General features: G+C 38.1%; 1 protein-coding gene across 7 annotated transcripts in view; it reads right to left on the minus strand.

The window, feature by feature from the left end:
* atp2b2 (ATPase plasma membrane Ca2+ transporting 2) overlaps positions 1 to 15,920 on the minus strand; it is a 176,908-nt gene that overhangs the window by 108,031 nt on the left and 52,957 nt on the right. For 5 of the 7 annotated variants that reach the window (XM_057361626.1, XM_057361623.1, XM_057361620.1 and 2 more), the window contains exon 1: positions 1,326 to 1,452. The exons of 1 other annotated variant lie outside the window; for it this stretch is intronic. The gene's annotated coding sequence lies outside the window, so the exon portion shown is untranslated. Of the gene's footprint in view, positions 1 to 798; positions 921 to 1,325; positions 1,453 to 15,920 lie in introns of those variants that run through there. One more of the 7 variants, XM_057361622.1, reaches the window with a different exon arrangement.

A 15,920-nucleotide genomic window follows, 5' to 3' on the forward strand; every position in this document is an offset into this window, starting at 1 on the left:
CCCCCATTCTGCCCGAAACCCCTGCAATCCCTGAGCTCATTATTAACACAGTAGACTTCCACAAGCACAAAATGCAAGAGGCTTGAGCACAGAGATAAAGAGATAAAGATCCCTAACGCAAAGCCTTTGACCTCATCCACGGCATGTTCATTTCATGTGACAGGCGATCCAGCACCACAGGCAACACTTCTGTCTGTCATAACTCAGCTGTGGGTTCGTGGACGTCCGGCACGTGTGCGTTAGGATGACGCATCAGAACGCAACATGCGCTAAACCGATCCCCTACAGAAACAATCACACACCCACACGCGCCGTAATGAGCAAACCTCCCCGCTGCCTGACACAATGAAGGATGATGCGAATCAGCAGCTACGGTCAATTTTTGCAGTAATTAGACACGCATTTATGAGTCAGATTTACATCTGAAGCTGCATTATCGCAGCACTTGTGTATACGGCGACTGCGGCATACAGTAACAGCTAATAGGCAAAAATATGAAAATGAATACTAAAAATGCATATACAACAATACAGCTGTGATGAGAAAAAAGGTCAAGGAGTTTGCGTATCCTGAAATGAATTAAAACAGTCTTTACAAATATATATATTTTTTAGAAGAAAAAAAAGATTGATTATCTATAGGTATATCAAATATCTTTGTATTTGTTATACTTGTTATTCTTGTACTAATATGTATCATATGACAATGACAACTTCCAACTACAAAACTACGACATGACAATCGCAACACAAATATGTGCCCTAACATCAGTACGGATAACACCCCCTGTGTTCTTACCTAGCGCATCCACCGTTTCCAAAAAAACTCACTTGTCGCAGTGAAGATACTGCTCTGGAGGTCACTGCCATTCGTCCCCTGAGGTAATTTTGCCCTGCTCCACGTCAGAAATCTCTCTCCGCAGAACAAACTTTACCCTGCCTGACGCACTCTGAAACATTGTATGTCTGCCTCAACAGTGCTCAACTGCAACAAAATCTGTCAGCGCTCAGGCGTATCTAAGCGCACCCGTGCAAGAGAGGTTTGACATAATCCCATTCAACTGTAACAGGAGCTTCCAAAGTTGAAAAAAAAAACAGCGGCAACACTGGTCGAGCGCTCCATTGGCTCGTGTGCCCTGTGTAAGAGGCTGGATGAAACCTAATGCGCAGCGGGCAGGAATCCCCACCTGCCAACTCTTCAAGGACAGAGACGCAGGACAGCACAGCTGCTCCTCAACATGCGTTCCTGCACGGCACATCCAGGATGGTTGCAGCAAACATGCATATAGTGTAAAAGGATGCAGCGATAGGTACAGTCTTACTTACCGAGGCAGGCGATTGTGTCAAATCCACAACGCTGTGAGTCACAGAGTGCTGTAATTACCCTTAAGCATCTGTACAGAGAGAGCTTGACTCGACTACATTACTGCTGCACACACACAAGCTGCCTGAACCGTACTAGACAACAGAGTAGAGGAGAGAGAGAGAGAGAGAGAGAGAGAGAGAGAGAGAGAGAGAGAGAGAGAGAGAGAGAGAGAGAGAGAGAGAGAGAGAGAGAGAAGGAGGGGGGTGAACCTTGCAGAACACAGAGATGATAGATCAGGCAGACAGAAATATAGCCAGAAATACATTGAGACAGACAGACAGATACTGTATATAGATAAACTGACAGACAGACAGACATATGGATAGACATTGAGATGGATGTTGGCAGACAGACTGTTACAGATGAATACACACACATACAGATATATAGACAGACAGAAATATAGACAGCAAGACATTGAGATATATGTTGGCAGACAGACATATACTGTATCTGTCTATCTATCTATCTATCTATCTATCTATCTATCTATCTATCTATCTATCTATCTATCTATCTATCTATCTATCTATCTCTCTCTCTGTCTGTCTGTCTGTCTGTCTGTCTGTCTGTCTGTTTATCTGTATACAGTATAGATAGATAGAAAGATGGATGGATGGATGGATGGATGGATGGATTGATAGTTAGACAGACATACAGACAGACAGACAGATACTGTAGATACTGTATAAACAGACAGGCAGACAGACAGATACTGTATATAGACAGACAGACAGACAGACAGACAGACACTGTATATAGACAGACAGACACTGTAGATACTGTATAAACAGACAGGCAGACAAACAGATACTGTATATATACAGACAGACAGACAGACAGATACTGTATAAACAGACAGGCAGACAGACAGATACTGTGTATAGACAGACAGACAGACAGATACTGTAGATACTGTATAAACAGACAGGCAGACAGACAGATCCTGTATATAGACAGACAGACAGACAGACACTGTATATAGACAGACAGACAGACAGATACTGTATATAGACAGACAGACAGACAGACAGACAGACACTGTATAAACAGACAGGCAGACAGACAGATACTGTATATAGACAGACAGACAGACAGATACTGTATAAACAGACAGGCAGACAGTCAGATACTGTATATATACAGACAGACAGACAGATACTGTAGATACTGCATAAACAGACAGGCAGACAGACAGATACTGTATATAGACAGACAGACAGACAGATACTGTATAAACAGACAGGCAGACAGTCAGATACTGTATACATACAGACAGACAGACAGATACTGTAGATACTGTATAAACAGACAGGCAGACAGACAGATACTGTATATAGACAGACAGACAGACAGACAGACAGACACTGTATATAGACAGACAGACACTGTAGATACTGTATAAACAGACAGGCAGACAAACAGATACTGTATATATACAGACAGACAGACAGACAGATACTGTATAAACAGACAGGCAGACAGACAGATACTGTATATAGACAGACAGACAGACAGATACTGTAGATACTGTATAAACAGACAGGCAGACAGACAGATACTGTATATAGACAGACAGACAGACAGATACTGTAGATACTGTATAAACAGACAGGCAGACAGACAGATCCTGTATATAGACAGACAGACAGACAGACAGACAGATACTGTATAAACAAACAGGCAGACAAACAGATACTGTATATAGACAGACAGACAGACAGACAGATACTGTAGATACTGTATAAACAGACAGGCAGACAGACAGATACTGTATATAGACAGACAGACAGACAGACAGATACTGTAGATACTGTATAAACAGACAGGCAGACAGACAGATCCTGTATATAGACAGACAGACAGACAGACAGACACTGTATATAGACAGACAGACAGACAGACAGACAGATACTGTAGATACTGTATAAACAGACAAACAGATACTGTATATAGACAGACAGACAGACAGGCAGACAGACAGATCCTGTATATAGACAGACAGACACTGTATATAGACAGACAGACAGACAGACAGATATGTAGATACTGTATAAACAGACAGGCAGACAGACAGATACTTTATATAGACAGACAAACAGACAGACAGACAGATACTGTATAAACAAACAGGCAGACAGACAGATACTGTATATAGACAGACAGACAGATAGACAGATATTGTAGATACTGTATAAACAGACAGGCAGACAGACAGATACTGTATATAGACAGACAGACAGACAGACAGACAGACAGATACTGTATAAACAAACAGGCAGACAGACAGATACTGTATATAGACAGACAGACAGATCATGTAGATACTGTATAAACAGACAGGCAGACAGGCAGATACTGTATATAGACAGAAATACACACAAACAGACAGACACACAAAATACACAGACAGACAGAGACAGGCAGGCAGATATAGAGACAGAAGGATATTGAGATAGATGTGCTGTAGTCAGACTGATACTGTATTTAGACAGACAGAGCTCTGCAGGTACAGGTATATGCAGAATATTTCAGAGATGCTATATCTGAATTAAACTGAATGTGCTGGAACAGTAGCAGGACAAAACAACACAACACAACAGAAAGAGAGTAAACACAATGAGAGAGAGAGAACATTCTTTATTCTCTCTCGGCCCATGATTCATTGTGCTGTCTCATTCTCTCTTTGGGCATATAAGAAAGACTCCACACCACTTTATATATATAAACAGATGGAGGGATGGGGGGATTTCAAGGACATGCAGTCTTTTCTGACTTAAACCTACTAGTTAACCCTCACTAACCAGATAAACCAGTCCATACACACTTCATCAGCTGAGACAAGTCTCTGATGTCTCATAAACCAACAACATGCTCTAAATGTAACTCACACACACACGCACGCAGGTGTTTTGGAACATTTGACAGGAATACACACGTGCAGTACAGTAATGCATCATCACACACGCAACACATCCAATGAGCCAATCCTGCTGCATTATTTACACCTGTCTTATATAACTGTAAACAATCAAGACTTAAGGCAAGCATTCCTTCAATTTATAAATTACAGCAAGATATTTATCATAACCACCTGTTTTAGTACCACACTAAAATAAAAAATGAATACAATAAATAATACGATTTAAAGTTTTGAACATGAATTCAAAATAAATAAATATTTTTTAATTGGTGCATAAGCAAATAATTTGTGTCAAGATGACATAAATCAATATATCACAGTCTCATAATGTAAAACTTTTGATTGATCATCAAAAATCAAAACATTGTGACTTCAGTAAATGACCAAAGTAAATGTATCTTGTTTTATCAATGATCAAGTCTTTTCACTAATAAGACAACATAAAAAATACTAAATAAGTACAAAAAATAGGATTTGTGTTACCTTTAAACATTTCACCTTGTGTGGTGAAAAAAAGAAAATTCTGTTATCATTTACTCACCTTCAAGTTGTTCCAAATCTGTATAAATGTCTTTGTTCTTATTAACACAGAGAAAGATATTTGGAAGAATGCTTATAACCAGACACATTTTGCCCCCCATTGACTCCCATAGTAGGAAAAAATACAATGGGAGTCAAAAGTGCCCCAGAACTGTTTGCTGTCCTACATTCTTCAAAATATCTTCTTCTGTGTTCAAAAGAACAAAAAAATGATAAAGTGATTTTTCCTTCTATGGGAGTCAATGGGGGGAAACATGTGTCTGGTTGTAAGCATTCCTCCAAATATCTTTCTCTGTGTTCATCAGAACAAAGACATTTATACAGATTTGGAACAACTTGAAGGTGAGTAAATGATGACATGATTTTCATTTTTGGGTGAAGTATCACTTTAAACCATACAAGGTGAAATGTTTAAAGGTAACACAAATCCCATTTAAGATATATCAGATTAATATTCAGAAAGCAATACTGTACAACAACATACACATCTATGTCACGGTCCCACCTTCCTGTTTCTGAATTTCTAGTCGTGTGGCAGGATCAGGGCAGAGCCCTTAGGTTTTATGTGAGAAAGCCATGAGTTGTTTGTTTTTACTTCTCATGTGTTTTCTCGTGTCTCGTCAGTGGCCCCGCCCTTCTCGTTTCCTGTATTATTTCCCGTCCGTGTCTAATGTTTCCCACCTGTCCTAGCTCGTTATCCCTCTTTTGTCGTGCCTTTATATACCCTCATGTTTCATTGTCTTGTTGCTCGTGCATTGTATATGGTGTCTTCGGTGGCGGTCCTTGTTATTTGTGTCCTGATTACCTGTTTCTCTCGTGCTCATGTTCCGTTTGGAGTGTCCTGTCAGTCTTAGTATGTGTTTAGTTTGGTTTATCTAGTGTTGTTTATTTTCAGTTTAGTGTTAGTTAGTCTTCGTCCTGTCATTATTTTATTGTATTGAGTTTTCCCCCATCGTGGGTTTTGTTTTGTGTTTTATGTAAATAAAGTCTTGTTTTTGTTAACCCCTTCACTGCTGCCTGCAATTGGGTTCTCTTTCGCACACGATTCTTGACACATCTACATGAATGCATTGTGACTTTATGACCCTTGGTCACATTTGGGTGATCAGTAGGAGTGAGTGTGACGGGGTTTAAGAGGTTTCTAGTGCAGGACAGATGGAGTGTGTGTATTGAGACGGCCCCCGCATATCAATGCTGCACTATAGGGCTGCAGTGCACCAAAACCCCAGCAGCCCAGACACTACAACCACATTTATAGTACACTCACTTCAATGACACTAAACTGTGTGTTTAGCCAAACCAGAGAGAGGACAAGAAACAACAAGGGAACAGATTGAAACAATGAGCCCAAAAGCTTAATGTGTCCATGTGCTAACCACTAGGCCACAGGTCAGCAAAAGTTTGAAAGAATGGTACAACCAAAAATGGCTGGTGCAACCGAATAGGATTGTTAAAGGGGTCATATGGTGCAAATACGTGTTTTTCTGTGTCTTTGGTGTGTTATAAGTTGCCCATGCATGTATAAGACATGTAAAATTGTGAAAGTGTTGGGACAAAAGATGCATTCTATCTAAAAGCGAATGCGAACCCAGACCTGCCTGAAACGCCTCGTGTAACCACACCCCCACAAATCTACGTTAGTTCGTGGTATGATTTGATTAAACCAGTGGTGTAAAGTATTGGAGTAAATGTAATTAGTTACTGTACTTAAGTATCTTTTTGGCTACTTTGTAGTTGTACTGAGTATTAAAGATATTAGCAACTTTTACTCTCTACTTGACTACATTTTTGAACAAGTATATGTACTCTTTACTCCACTACATTTGTAATGACTAATGCAATTACACATTATATTTTGCATGGCACCTATCTTTTTTGCAGCAGTTTATTTTTGCTACAGAAGAATTAATATTGTCATTTAAAGGGCATTGAAGGTACTTCTTGTGAATTTTGCCCTTACTTATTAATGTGAATACGAATGCATTATCAGGTAGTTGACAATCGCTGGCTTTGACTTTTTAATTTTACCTAACATTATTTTATTTATCCGTTATATTGAAGAGACCTTTTTGAAGAATGTTGGCTTACTTATGAGCACTTGAGCTTAAATGAAACTTGGGTGTTTGTAATAGATGTAGGTTATGGTGTCGACCATGATTTGTTGCAATTTTGAGGTGTTCAGTCTTATTATGATTTAAGAAAATAAATGCGATTGCTCTCCTCATGAATCGACTGTTTCTTGTTTTTCACTGACAAGTCTCTTAAGTGTTGAGGACTAGTGCTGCTTTGAGCCTACATTCAGTATGAGTAAAATACTCAAGTACTGTTAAAATCAGATACTCGAAGACTTTTACTGAAGTCGTTTTGGAATTGGTGATTTGTAACTTGTAATGGAGTAATTTTCACTGCAAGGTATTTGAAAATTTTGGACTGTATGTGCAAAGACCTTAAGACCGCCCAAATGTATACGCAAGTAAGGTTACATTTCTGTCACACGCTTGCAGTATTCGACCAATCGCTATGCACTGGTTAACTGGCCAATCATAGCACACCTCGCTTTTCAGAGCGATGAGCTTTGTTAAAAATCTGCGCATTTCAGAGAGGCGGGTCAAAGAGGAGATACAAATATAACGTTTTTGAACTTTAAATCGTGTATACACATTGCATTACATCTAAAACAATCGATAATATTCGTTTTAGCCTTGTCATACGACCCCTTTAATAAATCCATAAAATTATATGTAATAAAAATAAATGAGTTGACAAAAAATGTGTCTTGGGGTTGAATAAATAACAAAACAAAAGTTTTAATTTTGAATAAACTATTTCTTTAAAAATGCTTGAATAGAATTGCTTATCTAGGCAGATGTGTGGTGTTAAGAGAGTGTGTGTGCGTGCGTGGCTGTGTGTGTGTGTTTAGTGTGGGGTCATATACTGTAACTGATGTGAAATTATGTCATCAGCTCCACCCAATTCTTCACCCCAGTTCACCCCAACTGTCATCCTCATACATTTACATTTACATGTAGTCATTTAGCAGACGCTTTTATCCAAAGCGACTTACAGAGAGTTCAGGGAGCAATAAGCGATATACACACAACCCATCGCCCCCCCCCCCCATCCCCCCCCAAAGCACACTCGCACACGTACACAAACACCACCTCCACCCGCTGTGAGTCATCGCCTTCTTTATCTCGCCCGCCAACAGATGCTTCTTAAAAAACATCAGCCTGCATTCACATCAGCAGCAGCAGAGAGATCAGTCAGGTGATTATGTAAACTGAAGCTTTTTAATGGCCTGTCATTAGCATTAAATCATTTAGCTGTGTGACAGCATGATAGGAAAATAATTAAAAAGTCACTAATCCAAATTCTCTTTGTTCTGTGACCTCCAGCTTCAACAATAACACATATGTTCCATGTCAGAGACTATTAGAGGACAGTTGGAGTTTTTAATTTGCCCTGTAATTCCCCACGTGCATTTCTGCCACATGTGAAGTTGTCATGGCTGTGTTTGGCCTGATGGTCGACGGGTGAACACCGAATGCTCATTCCAAGGTCACTGACAAGCCAGATGTTCACAAGCCAGATTTCAGCCAATACTGTTAACCGCTATACACAAATCCTCAGCGCTCAGAAAAAATAATCATAATAATTGCGTTTGAATATTTAAGAACCCTACACTTGTGAAGGTGTACAACAAGTGGGATTGTCAATTCATAAAAAATGCATAGGTAAACAACGTAGGGCTGTCAACGTTAACTCGTTAATGCATGCGATTAATTTTTTTCAGATTAATGCGTTAAAATATTTTACGCAATTACCACAGCATTGGTTTATTTGGTCATCCTTTGTCTAGTGTTACATTATATAATCACTCTCTTATTTATGTAAAGGCCTTTGTAAAGGCTGCGTCTGTGAATCTCTGTCAGACAGCACAGCACCAGTATTAAGTTCTCTTACGTGCTTGAATGAACAAAACCACACATGATTATGTCAGAAACAGTGTTGGGTAAGTTACTCTGGAAAAAGTATTGAATTACTAGTTACTAATTACTTTCTATATCCTATATCAACCTTGATTAGTTAAGTGATTCAAGGATATATATGAAACGGCTCTTTTAATTCACTCAAATAAATAATATAAAACTACATAAAGTAGTATTATTAACTGACCAAAGTATTACAAATGTGAGAGTTATACATTAAAGCACGGATTTTGAAGTTAGACTTTGAATTTTGATGTCAATTCCACTATTGCACACACATATATTACACAAAGTATTAGTTTAATTACATCAAAAGTAACTGTAATTAAATTACATAAAAAATGTGAGTAATCCCTTACTTTACTTTCAAAGGAAAAGTAATTAAATTACAGTAACTAATTACTTAGTAACTAGTTACACCCAACATTGGTCAGAAAGCCTGTTTTGTCTAGCATTTTCGTAAGCACAGATTTAAACGTGTTAAATAAAATATTAAATGAATGCAAAGAGTTGTGAAAATGGGAAAGGGAGTCAGCGTAGAGCGGCAGCTCTTAAAGGGGCGGTGTTCTTAAACCTGCTGCTGTGACTCCTGTCACTAATGTTGATCAAAGAACAAAAGAAAAGAGGAGTTCAATGTGTTTGTAGCTTTAATGAGAATTTTTCTGTATTTAATTTACAATTTAGCATTAAAGACTATGGAGTGTTTGAGAACTTGATTCAATTGCTGTATATTTCCTCCCTGTTAGACATGAGAGCTCTCAATTATACTGTACTTCAACTTTGAATGGCAATAATTAATGTTAAAATAAAGAAAGAAAGAATAATCAATTTAATGGAGACATCAGTTGCAGTACTAATATCAGAATGTTGGCTTTCATTCATAAAATGAGTCTGTCTGTCTTCCCGTTAAAGAAATCGGTTGATTCTACATTAATTTGGAGATTAAATGTGAAATTATTAGAATATGTAAAAGTATATTTAAAAACATTCATGTTCTGTGCGATTAATCGTGATTAATTGTTTTAATCGATTGACAGCACTAAAACAAAGCTAAATGTGTCATTATTAGATTTTTGTGTTGCCACTAATATGTATACTAAATGTATACAGTTTTTTATGTTTCATAAATGGCAGCTGAGATGTAAATTCATTTATGGGTGACATGACATCATTAATCCCGCAACCCTGAAGGAAACAAACAGGTCTAGAGAGTGAATGGATGGATGACATCATTAAGGTCCACATGTTCGTTTGTTGTCCTACGAGTTTGAGACAATTGATTTTGTCAAAGTGCATTTGACTTTTATTTATGAAAGATACATGCAACGCTGAGTTGAGAGGGTTCCTGCCAACGTTTGGAAACAGTTGGGTGATTTCTCTCTCCACTTCCGGTGAAGTGATGTATCGATGTTGCCTTATTCCCTACGTCATTTGCAGTGCCCTTTGAACTGATGCCTCTGATCAGAAGTAATCACCTTTTTTAAAATATTAATATTATTACTGTAACAGTTCTGCCGGGTTTTCTGTTACTGTATGTTCTGTTCTATTTTGATTCAGTTTCTGTTCTCCTGCCTTGTTCCCTTGGTTGTTAATTGCCACACACCTGTTTCTGTTTCCTTTGATTATGTTCCTCTTGTATTGAAACCCCATGTTCTCTTCAGTTCATTGTCTGCTATTGTTTCGTTTGGTTGTTGTGTGTGCTCCATTGGTTCTCCCTGTTGATTTTTTATTAAAAGTACCTTTGGAATTATAGTACTTCGTCATGCGGTGGAATTACACATCATTCCGTGACAATTACAAATATTAACATATTTTCTTGTAGCTAAATTGGCTCATGTTTGCAAAAACTTGCTCATAACACTCACAGGGACATTATTTGGAAGCTCAAAGTATCAATAATCAGATGTCTGTCACGTAGAGTTTTCTATAAAAAAAATCCATTGAGCTCCTCTTACTTACACTAATGCACTGAGGCTCATCAGCACTAACCAATGCAGAATAGTCACTACATGCGGTCATGACCAATAGCTATTAACCTTTCAAATGGAGGAAGCTCAACCGCATCTCTAGAGTGCAATATATAATAACCAGAAACGACAGTGTTTTACTCGATTGGAGAGAGCCTCAAGATTGATATCCATCCCTACCGCTGTCTCTGAAACAACCTCGCAAGGCACGTATATTCTATAGTACATTTAACATTACAAAGCATTTTAATTCTGTACATATTGAGGTCCTGAAAACAAATGACACTGAACGTTGGAAACGCATGGACATTTGTAGGACATCTTAAAAATGATATTCAATCTCTCTCTTAAATAATTTTAATTCAGGCACTCTACTGTGGGGACAGTTTTATTGCTCTCACAGGTTGCATCAGTGAGGGTCAGGATTGTAAACACCAAAACGTTTCAGACAATCAACAATTTACTTTGGTGGCACTTGACCTTAGACCTGTTTAATTTGGAGTGGAGGGATACATCCTCTTCAAGGACTCCAGAGACATGCCTGTAAATGGATGGGTTTATGTTACTCTCAAGGACGGTATTAAAACGCCGCAATACGAAATACTCGCTGCCTTGATCCTTTCTGTAGATATCATACAAGACGCTTTAAAGACAAGATACGGGCCCAGCACAATCAGAGGCTCATTTCAAAAAACACATTTATTATTCAGTATTATTAGTTTTATGCAGATGTAGATGAAAGATACTTGATGTCAAATTTTTATCTGCAGCTGTGCAAAAGGCAATATTCATCTAAAATGATTAAATATTATCGAGAGACTGAAATATTTAAAGCAACACTTTAGAACTTTTGCTCACGGCTCCCATATGTGGTTGATAAGCGCAATTGTCTGTTACCAGTGTTGTAAATAATGTCGCTGTATAAGTTTTCCCGTGGGCAGCCCAATTGACGTGAATTTGTTTACTAATCTGATGGAACCGGCGAATGCAGAAACGTTGTTTGGAAACCATGTGGCACTCTTCGGCAGGCAGGGGATGGGCGGGGCTGTGTGTACCGACCAGAACACAGAACTTACAGAGAGTGGTTGTAGACGCTATGAGGCTGCTCAGGTAGAATAATTGTTTTAAGGTTGAAAAACTACAAAGTGTTGCTTTAAGCAACATCAGAAAAGTTGCACTAAATATCAGCATGGCAAGAAAAAAATATTAGTTAAATTTTAGTTTGTAATCTAATTTCACTTAACCATTCGATAAATTATTCATTTGAGTGTTTTTGAATGATTCATTGAAGAGAAAACAGGACTACAGTGCTCATTCTGTATGTTGGTGTTTGCTTAAAACCAGCAAGGATACATTTTCAGTCAAATCTTGAAAAATCAATTTCTTAGTGAATGTTTTTATGACCAATATATTGAATCATCTGTTTATATTTCACTAAACCCCTAATGAGTCCAGACATCTATGCATGAGTTTTCTATTTTTATTGGTGCGTTATGAATGTGACAAAAAAGGATGCACGTTTTTGAGAGACAACATACTGTGTCGGATTTCTCTGAATTATAATGTACAAACCAGAAGCAATAATAATAATTTGCATGGAATTGCACACATAGCTTTCAGAGAAGCAAAATGCTAAGTCATGCTAACAAATGAGCTAGCTGAATTTGCTAGCTCGAATTTATTATCTGACTTTGTTAGCTCAAGTTACACATACAGTACAGTACAGCAGCCTTTCTGAGCATTAAAAAGACTAAACAAGTTTTTATCAAATTTATAAAGTTCAGTTTATAAACATCCCAATTGTGGTTCATTCTGAATGTCAATCACATGACCTGGTCAGGAAGTAGATCGTTTTTGACCAAAATGAGCTATAATGTGGACCAGACTTTATGCAAACCGTCAACCATCTCATGTCAAGTCTTTATTTATTATTTAAAATAGATAACACAACAATTTAGTGTGTAAAGCCTTGGAACATTTTAAATGTGTCACATCATAGTATTTTACGAAATGTAATATCACTGCTTGTAACAGCAATCACATAATGCTAAAGGACTGATTGCACCCCACCAATGTCATAACTAGTACGTTGTATTTTTACATTTGACCTCACAAAAAATGCCTCTAATCACATTGTCTAATCACTTAACGGGGCAGTTGTGGCCTAATGGTTAGAGAGTCGGTCTCATGACCAGAAGGTTGCCGGTTCGATTCCCAGGGCCGGCGGGTAACAACTGAGGTGCCCTTGAGCAAGGCACCTTACCCCTACTTGCTCCCCGGGCGCTGCAGTGATAGCTGCCCACTGCTCCGGGGGTACGTGTGTTCACTACTCTCTGGATGGGTTAAATGCAGAGGTCACATTTCGTTGCCTTGTACTTGTACATGTGCAATGACAATAAATTGAATCTGAATTGCTAGCAGGTACAAGCTACCTGTCCTCTGGGATTTCCAGGAAAGGCATAAGGCCGATTTACTGAACGCTTTCATTTAACAGCTTGACTAAAGTAATAGTCATCATGTGACAGGGTTATGAGGCCCAACACTTCCTTTATTCCAACATTAAACAATGCTTTGGCCGGCGTGGTCGCTTTAGAACCTGATGACTTGGCATCCATTTGAAAGGCAGCCAGTTGTTACAGATGGACAGGTTATAAACTCCACTGAAATTACATAACAAATGACTTCTGGCTGAACCGGCAGTAGTTGTTCTCATACAGTATAATACAAATTAGACAAATAAATCTCAGACAGCCCTGGGGAAAAAAGACACTTGTCGTGTTTCCCAAAAAAACAGCATTATTATAAAAACACCTAATGAAGACCTCCAAGATAACAATGCATTGTTTTACCGAATACTTTTAACATTAAAAGTCAGGACACCCTTTGTGCACCCTTTAGCATCATCTAACGAATGTAAACCCACAGCTCGCCTGTGTGAAATTAAAACTTCAGTATGACTATCCCATCGCCCCCTGACATGGTAATCTAGCCAATGAATTTCTATTCATAATGTCCTTTCTGCCTTCATGAAAACGGTAAATCCCAGCTAATCTCTCCGTAACCCTGGGCTCTGGATTAGTACGTTATATTAGAGCTAGGTGGACATGTTGTACTTCAATTTCATTTGGGTTTTAATTCATCAAGCAAACACAGCAAATAACAAATGTGGGACTGTGTAATGATAACAATAGAAGGTATTGTTTTAATTTCACATTTTAATTAAATCAACGAGCAACCTAAACTTTAGAAAGAATTAAATGTGAGTTGTATCCACATGTCAGCAATCTATATGAATGTGCATGTGCTGGGTTACCATGGAGGGTGTAGAAACAGATTATGAATATGGTTTAACCTTTAGCACAGTAAAGGCAATGAGAGGAAAATACAACACTGCAACATTCAGCTTCAACCGATTTAAATACAGTAAGCTCAACTAAAAATGCTAATGTTTCACACAAGCAGATAAATATAGCAAACAAGTAAATTGGTGATCAACAAGAAAAAATGACTTTTGCAGAAACGTGTCCATAGGTTGTGATATACTTGTGGTTATTCTGTTAGCTCAACTATGTAATCTTGCTAAAAACGGATTTACATTTACATGTTTTCATTTGGCAGACGCTTTTATCCAAAGCGACTTACAATTATGAGAGCATATAAACAATTACTGGAAACTTTTTATACTTTAAGCATTTAAAATGCACAAATACTTCTTAAGGTCACTGTATATTCGGTTAAATGTATATGTCATGATTCTGCCTCTTTTGAGCATGTTTTCTTAGTCTTGTGGCAGGATCATGACAGACTCACGTGTTTTGTGTGAGATAGACATGGCATTGTTTGTTTTAGCTTGCCATGCGCTCTCTCTGGTCTCGTCTCTTGGCCTCATTATTGATTGTTAATTATGTCATGCCCTGCACCTGTTCCCCTCTTGATTTGGTTCCCTATTTTATGCCCTCCTGTCTTCTGTCCTGTTGCATTGTGCTTGATTTGTGTTTTGTTCCAGTTTGCTTTGTACCTTGCCCATTTGGATTTCCTTGCCTCGTGTCTTGCTGTTGTGTGTATTATATAGTCTTGTCTCAGTCATTTGATATAGTAAGTTTAGGGCTGTCGCTAAATCCTTTGTGTTTGGAGTCTGACGTCATCACGCAACCGTGGTTTTTTTGGCAATTTTAACAAATAGGTAGTTTAGATGGTTAGGGTGTGGGTTAGGGTAAAGGTTTCGTAAGACTTGAAATACCAAGGATTTAGTCAAAACCAACAAGCCACGCCCACGGATCTGACTCGAAACACCAAGGATTTAGTGAGAGCCGTAAGTTTAGTTATCCTGTCTTCTTGGGGTTTTTTGCCCCCTTGTGGGAAGTCTTTGTTTCTAGTTTATATGTTAGTTATGTTCTTGTTTTACTCCCCATTGTGGGTTTTTGTTCGTAGTTAATAAAGTTTAAGTTATTTCATGTACCGCTGCCTGTGCCTGGGTTCTCTTCCGTGAACGTTCCTGACAGTAAAGGCCTAATTTTTATTATAATAATTCTAAGTACAGTAAGTGACAAATGATTATTGTTTTGGGCATGAGTGAAGCAATGTTTGATGAATAATTTTTGATATATATATTTGGAATGCCAATACATCACAATATACCAGAAGCATGTATACAAGTAAGTTACTTTCATTTCATGTTATAAGCATTGTGGTGGTTTTTCTAGACATATTATTGACTTTTCTTATATTCTAAATATATTACTGAGTTTTCTTATATAAAATAGCTTTCTTATTTAAAGAATACATTTAAAGGAAGTTATAGAGTTCATATACTTCTCTGATCTTAACAAGGGCTATGGGCCTCATGTATGAGTTTGAACACTTGAACACCTGCGTACACACCAAATATCTTCTCACACTAAGACAGGAACTGCACGTACACCACACACACTTTTGTAGAGAGGTTTGGTAAGAACGCTGGGTTGTTTATCATTATCACACTAAACCATGAGTTCATTTTTAATAAAACCAAGGTTAAATCATGTATCGTCCGAAAGCCCCCGGAAAGGTGTCAAGATAAAGAGCACTTGATATACGTATGTGTTATTGCACATGATATACGTATGTGTTATTGACATGATCGTATTGATGCGTCGA

Source organism: Triplophysa rosa, linkage group LG20, assembly GCF_024868665.1.
Source record: "Triplophysa rosa linkage group LG20, Trosa_1v2, whole genome shotgun sequence".
NCBI lineage: Eukaryota > Metazoa > Chordata > Actinopteri > Cypriniformes > Nemacheilidae > Triplophysa > Triplophysa rosa.